Source organism: Trematomus bernacchii, unplaced genomic scaffold (genome assembly GCF_902827165.1).
Source record: "Trematomus bernacchii unplaced genomic scaffold, fTreBer1.1, whole genome shotgun sequence".
Lineage (NCBI taxonomy): Eukaryota > Metazoa > Chordata > Actinopteri > Perciformes > Nototheniidae > Trematomus > Trematomus bernacchii.
In genome coordinates, this window is record NW_022988043.1 from 11543699 (window position 1) to 11554451 (window position 10753).

Here is a 10753-nt window from a genome sequence, read left to right on the forward strand (position 1 = left end):
CTTCCCAGTTATAAGCCTTGGCTGTTCTGAATTAGTAATACTGATAAATGTTTGCCATACACACTTCAGAATGATCTTTTACAAAACAATCAATATTAAACCCGCATAAGATAAGAGCAATGGTGTTTTTGTCTTAATTTGGTATCGTTTAACGTCATACAAAACACTGCAGTCTGCACTTTTTTTAAGTGAGGTCATTTTTTTTTTGTGTAAGGCTGTTATTCTAAGAAAAGCAGGGGCTTCTTACTCACCACAGTCTAGCATGCAGGAAGCAACCGCTCCTGATTCAGACTTGGATTGTTCTTGAGACAGAGCAGTGTCAGCAGCTGACCACATTCCAAACACAAACGTCAAGTGTTTGAAACCACAAAAGCATCGCCAGACTAACCTTTCAAATGCAGCGGGGGAGCATGATAACAAAGCATCAAACCGTTACATTGCCAAAGGTTGAAAACATGGAGGATAGAAGAGATCGAGTGGGATTTTCCCGGGAGTTTGTTATTGAAGCTGTGGTACCATTTCAGCTTTAAGTAACATCACATGTCCACAATAAGTGGTCATCACTTCTCCAACCAGACTTTTGACTTGAAGTGGCTTGGTGGAATTCACAGAATGTAACCCTGAAACATCCTGTACTCTTGTCATAAGTGTGGTACATTTAAGATTAACCCATTCCCAGCTGATCATCTACTACTCTCAATTGAGGAAAAAAGTTATAATTTGACAACATATGTACACCTCTATCATAGCTTAAAAGCAGTTTTAAAAAAAAAAGAAATCAACTTGAATTTTCACAAGATGTTTACATTACATTACATATCATTTAGCTGAAGCTTTTATCCAAAGCGACTTACAATAAGTGCAAAAACCATAAAAAAATCAAACTCGGAACAACAAGTAGTGCAGATATATTCACTTCAAGTTAAATCATACCATTGTAAATGCTGGTGAGTTAGTTACAAGGCCTAAAAAAATATATAAGTAAGTGTATACAACAGTTGAGAGAACTGTGTTTCCCCATCTAATGACCTGCACTAACGCCACATTTAACCACACTGCTTTCATAAGGTCTGAATCAGTGTCTCGAGATCCTTGTGTAGATTACACCTTATTCTTGTTGCACCCTCGCTGTGCAACACTCAGGTCTGATGTAAAAACTCAAACTTAAACTGGCCTTTTAGGGTTTTTCTGTTTGTAAAAGTGAAACATCTAGTTATCTTTCAGTCATCTTGGCATAGATCCTACCCTGCCACCTGTGCATTGGTTCACATCCCGTTACAAACACACCCGCAGCACATTACCTCCCTCTTTAGAACATTTGCACTCTGCTAACATCATTTCACACTTAACCTTATTTACCCTGACTTCCTCTCTTTGCTTCAGCTGATAAAAGCCTTCCAAATGCCACATTATAATGCCAGGAAATGCCCTGAGGCAAGATTTCATCCTTCATATGTGTTCTTTTCATATTAGTTACTAATTACTTTCATTGAATAGGGAAGTGTAAAACCAAACACAGGATTTCTGTTGAAAGGAAGTGGGTTGTTTTAGATTGCAGTGCCAAATTTCAAGTCAAGCAGCTACTATGAAAGCACAGAACATTATGTTTTTATAAGGTGTGTTGAAACAGCTGCTGTCTGCTACATCCCATTGTACTTTGCTGGTCACATGTAGATTCAGAGTTGTACATTTCAACTGTACTTCTTTCAACTTTAGCTTGCTGAAAATGCACACTTCGGGGTTTAGCATATGATTCCATATTAGTAGAATTACAGCATTTAGGTTACAATGTGAGTACCATCCACTTGCATGTATTCAATTGGCTATAAATCACCTAATTATGGTTTGGCAAAATGTAAGCGATGTTTTACTTTTTGCCGGACGACTCAAGTGTTAGCAAACACTGTTCTGCAGGGCTTGCTTCATTGAAATGAATGAGAGGGCTGCATTTTTTCATCATCCAAACACAAACTTAAAGTGTTAAATATATGCATGAGGGTGGTAAGTACAGACAACTGGAAATACATTGAACCAGTGTCACAATGTGCAAATATTAATAAACAAATGTATCAGTTTAAGTGTACATCTTGAAAAGGTGTTTAGCTCCAGGCTTAGTTTCTTGCTGTTGGGTATCATGCAGCAAATCTGAAATTATTATCTATACATTTTAACCCTTAATTATTATTTTTTAACATTGCTTGTACTATAGAATATCATGCAGGTCAATTGAGTGTAGTTGCTGAGTCAGATAAATGCATGCATTGCCGACCACAGACACATTCACAAGTGCTGTTTCTGCTCTGTCACTTTTTTTCTTCAAAAGTTCAAACTTCTGGAATGCGTAGGAGGCGTCTGCCTGGACTCAGCATATTCCTACTGGAGCGGTCTCTGGCTGGATCTGTCTTCTATTACAGCAGGGACCGTACAGGTCTTTGATTTTTGGTGTTTGGCACGTTATCATTCTGAGTAAGACATACAGAACCACTAGCAACAAAGCTAGCTTCATGTTTCTTTATGATTTCATTTCATTTCATTTCACACCTTTATTTATCCAGGTTGTATCCCATTGAGATCATTGATCTCTTTTTCAAGGGAGACCTGCTCAATGATAAAACAGAGGGTGCGTGTGTGTGTGTGTGTGTGTGTGTGTGTGTGTGTGTGTGTGTGTGTGTGTGTGTGTGTGTGTGTGTGTGTGTGTGTGTGTGTGTGTGTGTGTGTGTGTGTGTGTGTGTGTGTGTGTGTGTGTGTGTGTGTGTGTGTGTGTGTGTGTGTGTGTGTGTGTGTGTGTGTGTGTGTGTGTGTGTGTGTGTGTGTGAAGTCCCCCTGGCCACCTCCTGAGCCTTGTTCTAATTGGTTCCCCTGTGAATTTCCATTATAGTCTAACTTTTCTTAATCTTGTAAACGTTTCAACATTTAGAGCTAAAAATCTGTTTACCAGAATGGAACCATCTCACAATGTTAACATAATTAGTGTTACATTTCAATATGGCCAGTAGTATCCTGCTAACAAACAAATAAATAAACAAAACTAAAACATACCAGCAGTAACTAGCAGTTTGCATTTGACATTTTAAATCTTATATGGTCACTGTGTCCCCACATGGTGCAGGAAATTCCATCCTCATTCTGGTCTGTTACAGAGACCTGTGTTTGTGTAACTGTTGAAAGTTTGTTGCGTGTGGTTATCTGCAGACCGTTAATTGTTTTATGGTGACTGGCAGTATTAGGTTAAACGTGTTCCCATTTTTTTAAAACAAAGATTATATCAATGTTCTTCTTCTTTTGTTTAGCTTAGCACGGAACATTCCTGAAATGTTTCACAAACCGAACATTTGTATTGTTTAAAAGCAGTGTGGTAGGTGCAGTACGTACAAGTGTCAGTAGTGTGATGTAATGTACTTAAGTCTAACAAGCACTTCCAAAGGGGTCACATTACATTGCAGGAGTTTACTGCTCACCACTTTAAAGTCAGTGAATATCAGTCAGCGTGTTGAATAAAAGAATATTTCATTGTCATTTCTGTAATATTCCTATTCATAATTGTTTGTCTTATCACTTAAAACACAAGAGCTGCTAAAAACTTTTTTTTAAGTCCATAGTATAAATAGTTTCTCAACTTCAACCTCAACTTCTTGTGGTTTATTTCTGTTTACTTATGAAAATGTACTTCCTTCTCTAAATCTATGAGTAACACTTAGTTTGTATTTAGAGAAGAGCTGAGTCTTTGTTCTCCTTTCTCAGTTTAGTTATTATATGATAGATATGACTATGCTCAGTGACATTTCAAATACTTATTGGTTTTGCAAGAAAACATTATCAGACTCACATGTGGGCTTTGAGTTTGGAGCACCTTGCCGGAGTCGCTGCTGCTGTTTCAAATGTTTCCTGGTGTTTTGACACGTTTTGTGGCTGTGTTCCCCCCGCTTGAGTTTGACCAACCTCGTGGACTTGACCTTTAGCACCTTTATCAAGTGAGGGTCGTCTCAAAAGCTTAGACTTATTTCCCCTGAAATATATGGTGACAGTGAGGAGATATAGATCCTGTGCTGTGTTCCTTATTATGTATTTGTCTGGACTACTGTCTGTGAGGCAAACTGCCTCTTGGGTACACACACGTGTTTTTGTTAAATCTTGAATCCTGGTAGGCAGCTCACATGAGATCATCCACAGAGCTCAGTATAACAGCACCCTGCCCATTCTCAAAGGGCGAGGTCATTTGTTCTGAAAAAAGGCTCAGACATGCTACACCCTTCTAATAAAACATTATTTTAGGCTAAAATCAAATTGTCTATGTCTAATACTTTGTACACGGCTTAATGTAAAAAATACAGCATATGACAATTCTTGTAGGTGGCTCGGGTTTGAAATAGCAGAAGAAGAACACAAACTGCATCTTTTGGTTTATAATGGTACAGACATGATGAAATCAACATCCTGACACACCCATTGTTGGTGTAGCTGGAAACTACAAAATAAAAGTACAAACATTTACTAATCCCTTTTTTATTGCTTGCCAAAAATAGTTTTCATGAAGACTCGTGGGCAGCTCCAGCTCGTCTCAATTATGAATATAATTGCTCAATGACTTTCTTGTTATAGTAGCAGCTACTAAGAAGGTTTTCTTTCGATAAAGGACAAACAACATGTTTCCTATAAATGTATTGTTCATATTTGCAATGACATCTGTATTCTTATGTTTTTAGTGACCTCAATAACCTTTAAACTATTGCCAGCATCTACCTATACAGTCCTCTTTCAAATAATAATTGCCTGATTCTAACCCACAGATTGCTGTGGCATCTTGTGAATATGTTCATGCTCCCCAGAGGATGGACCTTTCTCATGTTATACTGAATTATTTCCTCTTACACCCCCCTGTGGACTGAATGAACTCTACTTACAATATATTGATCTAATGGGCTGGAGGTATGCATGCAGATTAATATTTGATCCCCGTGCAATTCAGAAAAAAATGTGTTATCCTCTTGGAAAATAACAGAATGTATTATTTGTTGTTTCAGTGTAGCTGATGTGGGATGTAATAAACATGACAACCTCTATGGACCAACAGCAGAGCTCTAAACATGAAGTCTAGTGTTGTTAGTATGTTTCTTGTTTTGAATGTATGGAAATGCATCATGGGAATTGTTGTATGTCTCTATTTGTTGAAGGGAAGAGAGGAGGACATGCTGTGTGTCCTGTACCTGGCAGAATGTTCAGGAATGTGGGAGCACTCGGCATTCTTTAGCTCCGGTTTTGTTTTTATAGCCCTCACACAGGAAGCTCACTCCGGTTGGGCCTCATTCATGTAGTCTGAAAAAAACGCTGACTGCACCCCCACCCACCCCCACCTCTCTGGCTGCTCTCCAAGACACACGCACACGCACACACACACACACACACACACACACACACACGCACACACACGCGCACACACACACACACACACGCACACGCACACGCACACGCACACGCACACGCACACGCACACGCACACGCACACGCACACACACACACACACACACACACAAACACACACTTTTTTTGTCTTTGTGGGCCAACGTGCATTCTCCCCTCCCCCTGCCCCATCAGAGAGTTTCATTTATAGCTCTAATTATAATAAACAAGCAGGAAAAACTAGGGAAGAGGCCGCTTATCCTGCTCACAGTTACTTTCTCACTGAGGTATGGAACAACTAACATGTCTGTCACTCATACACCCGGCTATGTACATTCCTTCTGGAAACATCTCTTTCGTTCTGTGATCAAAATTGAGAGATATTTAATTGATTTCGAAAAACCAGAATAACGAGTCACCTGTGCTGGGAAGACATGCTCAAGGTCATGCAAAAACTTTACCTAATAATGTTCATTATTAATGATACTTCTTTCTTAATTTGGAAACCAAAGACTTCCCTCCACTTTGAGTGCTTGTTCTTTTATGCCAGTTGAATTTTATATTTCCTTTTTTGTAGTTTTAAATATAACCAAAATGTTTCAAAATATATTTTCAACTTAATGTTCGCATTACACCATAGATATAGGGCCAGCATGTCTGTGTTCACACATTTTAACCTCAAAACTATCCTCTGAGATGAGCGATATATCATTTATTTCAAAGGATTGCCCTCGTTTCTCTGTTCCTTTGACTTCCTTGTCACCCTCTTTCATGCAACATGTAGTAAAACACATTCTAACTGTCTCTTCAAACACACCATCCCTGTGCTGACCGGCTAACCCTCCTCTCTGTGTGCTGCCACCCACAGACTGCAGTCACATGCTGCTGACAGAGAGGCTGCCTGTGGTCTGACCTCTCTGACGTTACAACACACACCTCTTACTGTACAGGTTATTGTTCACAAGCTCCCTGCAGGGCCGAACATGTGATGCATGACGTCGCTATCTCACTGGAGATAAATCTATCGAGTGCCTTTGACAGAGAGTTACCAAATCAGTGGACAACTGTGTGTAGGTACTGTGCGTCAGTGTGCCAGATGCTGTTAGATATTAGATTACACAGATGTGTCTTTATGATCCAGGTGTTGTTTATTAGGGAAAGTTAGGGGCTTCAGAATGAGGCAAGAAGCTACAAACTAAAACACAAAATTAGTCAAATGTTGCCTTTAGTTTGCAGCAAATGACTCCCCAAACAAGTCAAATTTACTGCAACAAATCAAGTTAATGAAGAACGGCGCCAATGTTGTATAAATGTGTCTGTTGATTGTGTATATATAGGATATACATATTTTATACATATTTTTATATATATTTGTATTTTTGTATTCAGGATTGTGGGAAACGGTATTTCGATCTCTGTCTGTACACACAAACTGAAAGATTGTCAATAAAGTTGACTCATTCATGTGTAATATTTTACTGTTTGACTTTGACTTGACTTTGACTTGAATGTTGGTAATAAAAAAAGACAATTAATATGGTTTGTATTCAAGTAAGCAGAAAGGCAGTTCTTTAAAGTCCAAGAAAGAAAATGGAAGTACAGATCCTCAGTGTACTTTATGCTGTAAATTGTTACCATTTACCAAAAACTGTACAAAATGTTACCAGATGAGAAAGATATCTAGCCAGCACAAATGCCTCAGCACTTGTTCATGCTTGTTAAATCCCAAGAGACTCTTCAATTAAATGATAAAATAAAGTGTTCCTGGTTCCATTTTACTTTGCTGATTTATATCTGTTTTAGATCAGTAATGTGCAGAGCAGCTGCAGAAAACTGAGAAAAGCCTCTGTATGAGTCAAGCCACTAATCCTTTCCCCAACAGACAAAAATACTTAGTTTATTAACAGATACGACACTGCCTGATGCACTCTGTGAAGAAAGACAATAAAGCAAATTGCAGCGTGCCGTCATCATTTGCACGACAGTGTTTTCTCCTAAAAGTCGACCACAGTGGCTTTCAACACCAGCACGCGACATTCCGAAACCCTTTGCAGTATTTTAGGCAGTTGATTGGCTTTTATGAATAAACTAAATGACACTTTAGGGATGATATGTTCACTATACTTTAAATGCACAGACATTGTAATTCTAGCAGTAGTTTATAAGATGAGAGAGAGAGAGAAAGAGAAAACCGTCTTTGTGAAATACAAGTGGCGGTCGAAGTGATTCAATTAAGCATCTGGGCTTGTCTCTGTGGAACTTATTAAACTAAATGAGCCAAGACTCCTTTGTTTCTGCTTGTCATGTCTTGCATGGTGCTATTGTTCTGTAGCCCTCTGCCCCACAATTACCCACCCTTAATGATCACTGTGAGATCTAATATCTGGGGGCAAGAACTCGAGTAATTATCTCTCTCTGACTCTCGGTTTCTCTCACAGTGTGTGGTTGTATCACTTGAATTGTTACTCTATTAAAAGCCCACTGCTGAGTGTGTAAAACTGCAAACATCTAGCGTCATGCTAATTTAAGACGGGACTTCTGAATGTCCGACATGTGACCACTTCCTTCCAGACGACCACATTTTGAAACTCCAAATACCATTATGTTAGCATTTCCTCTGTGCTAGATTCCTCTTTTTGGGGCTATACTTTGACTTTTGTTCATGGAAGTACAACAGAAGTTCACTTGTGCTTGTACAGGCTAAGTGCCAATCCTGCACCAGCAGTATTTTAGGGTTTCTTATATCAATGAACACGATTTGCAAATAATACCTTTTATGGTTATAAAGTCTTATTCTGTGAACTATATGTCAACATTAACGGATGGGATAAAACCTAATGACTTTGGTGACAAGGATTTTTTTAACACTAGCTCTGAATAAACTGTAAGTCATTTAATATAACATTGGAAATGTGTCCATTAAATGTGTTGTAATCTATTTCACATATTCCTCTGTCCTCCCTTCTTTACAGTCTGTGGTGTTTCACCAGATAAAAGACTATCAATCTGACATGGCGTGCAAAACAAGACATGAATCTCTGCAAATGATTTCATCATCATCGAGTATAAGTAGAACGTAGAAAATTGAAATACTTAAAGGTGAGGTAGGTAAGTTTGAGAAACCGGCTCGAGATACACTTTTTGTTATATTCCATGGAATGCTCTTAACATCCCTATAGCAATTAATATCTTAAGTGCTTTGACAAAAAATCCATAAAAAAATGTCATCTGTGGAAGCCGTAGTACTGTAAAAAGCACGACCAATCATTTTAGCCGGCCCGGCTAAAATAACTGGATGGCCTACCTGCCTGTCAGCCTTCCATCCGTGCACAAACTTATCTCGTGCCCTCATTGATCATGTGCACGTTCGTGTGTGTTGGAGGAGGGGCTCTGTAAGGAAGTGGCAGATTTTCTCCGGCTGTGTATTTTCAAATTCTAGCGCACTCGAGCTGGTTTCTCCAAAATTACCTACCCCACCTTTAAGTACAATATTTAAGTAAATGTACCTACTAGTAGAATTATTCTGCTATACGTGCACCCTTTTATAATCGGCAGTTTAATTAACATCACCATTCAAGTTCTGGCTACAGATGGACCTTAATGTTCATGTTTTTTATCGTCTTTGTTTAGCTTTGTCTATATTTGTATCCGTCTGTATATTTGTTCTTGGCACTGGCAAACAAACAGTTTGGCCAGTAAAGTTGTTTCCGATCTGAAAAATTGGGACAAAACATATCCTGTTAGTAGCTGGTGAAGACAGGAATGATGAACAATGTAACTGTTGTTTCAGTTAATCTAAATTTGTCAATCTGCACTCTCCTGAACAATTCAAATGTTATTCATCCTAAATTTTGCTGGAATTTCCTTTTAAATAAATAACAATTTGTGGTCAACAACAGTTTGCAGTGGAGTTCCTGTCAGTGGACTCAGTGGCTTGACATCATTGTGCCAAGTTTGCAACTCACTTGTGATGCCGTTGCTCACCCTTCCCATTAGCTCATTTACTGTCAACACGACCATTTAGCACACCAGCTTCCATTGTGTACGGATCCTGTGCTTGGTAAATGTTTTGGTTAAACTATTTACATTCTTCATGGTAACTGAAGCCTGTAACTAACACCTGGGCACATGTGACATACATCATTAGGGTTTGGGTTCAGGAAGACAAGCCATGGATTTCTCCGTGTGATTCCAGTAGTCATGTGGAGTGACTCACAGCAGCTTCAGCTACAGAAAAAGATCCATGTGCTTTTCCAAATCACATTACATTATTAACTTCTGGGTATTCACTCAGATTCTTAGCAATGAGTTGGAAAACACACAACACCTGACTGTGGATCATGTGACAAATTCCTGCAGATGTTTTTGTTTTCGGGTGTGAAAAGACTACAATTAAAGTAATTGCAGGAAACTAGAAGAAGTGATGATGACAATCTTTTTTGTTATTGGTCCTCTGGAGCAGCGTGTCTTTTGTTGCAACAGGAAAAGTATCATTGAGAGGAGGGGAACAGGTTGACATTACATTATTTACCAAAAACTCAGTACAAGAAAAAAGGGAACATTTGGACACTAATGAATCCTGTAATAGTCTGCACCGGTTTTAGACGCACACACAAACTATGATTATGCTACTGTACGGAAGCATAAACTGATTCCTCACAAAAATGTGATAGTGGTTTATTAAAAACATGGTATAAATAAATATGACACTTCTTATACACATCAGGTTACATCATTCAGATGAGACTGGAATACACTGGATAGACACTTCTCTTCAGTACAAAATGATTTCATAACATATTTCAGTAGTTTTCTCATCTCCCTTAGCTTGCCAGGACCTGTCAGAGCAGTACGTTTCATTTACAGCAGCTACATCATTACAGTGTAAAACCACCAAGGCTTAAAGTAGATTATGTCAAGGAACAGGCTTATCAGGTAAATCATTAGTATACATACCAGCACTATATTCAGTCAAAGAAAATCTCAGTGATTTGTAATTATTTTCACGAAAGGACTGTCAGTATTTAAAAAAAATGCACTTCTTGTGCCTGTCTGTTTAAGGATAAGCTGCTTGATGTCCTGAAAATTATGTGGAACCACCAAACTATTCAACAGTAGGTTGTTGTAGATATATTACATAATGAACTTAAAATAAAAATTGTAATCACTGAAGTGAAATCGGGTAAATTACAGTGTAGATTTGTGTCATCCTTAAGGTCAGGGCGTTGATTTTTTGTACACACTTATTTAAATAATATGCAATAATAAGTACGATAAAAAAAATGTAAAAAACGGAAAAACAGTGCTAATATTTTAAGCAGTGGGATTTGTTTACGCTATTAAAAACAGGTAATAG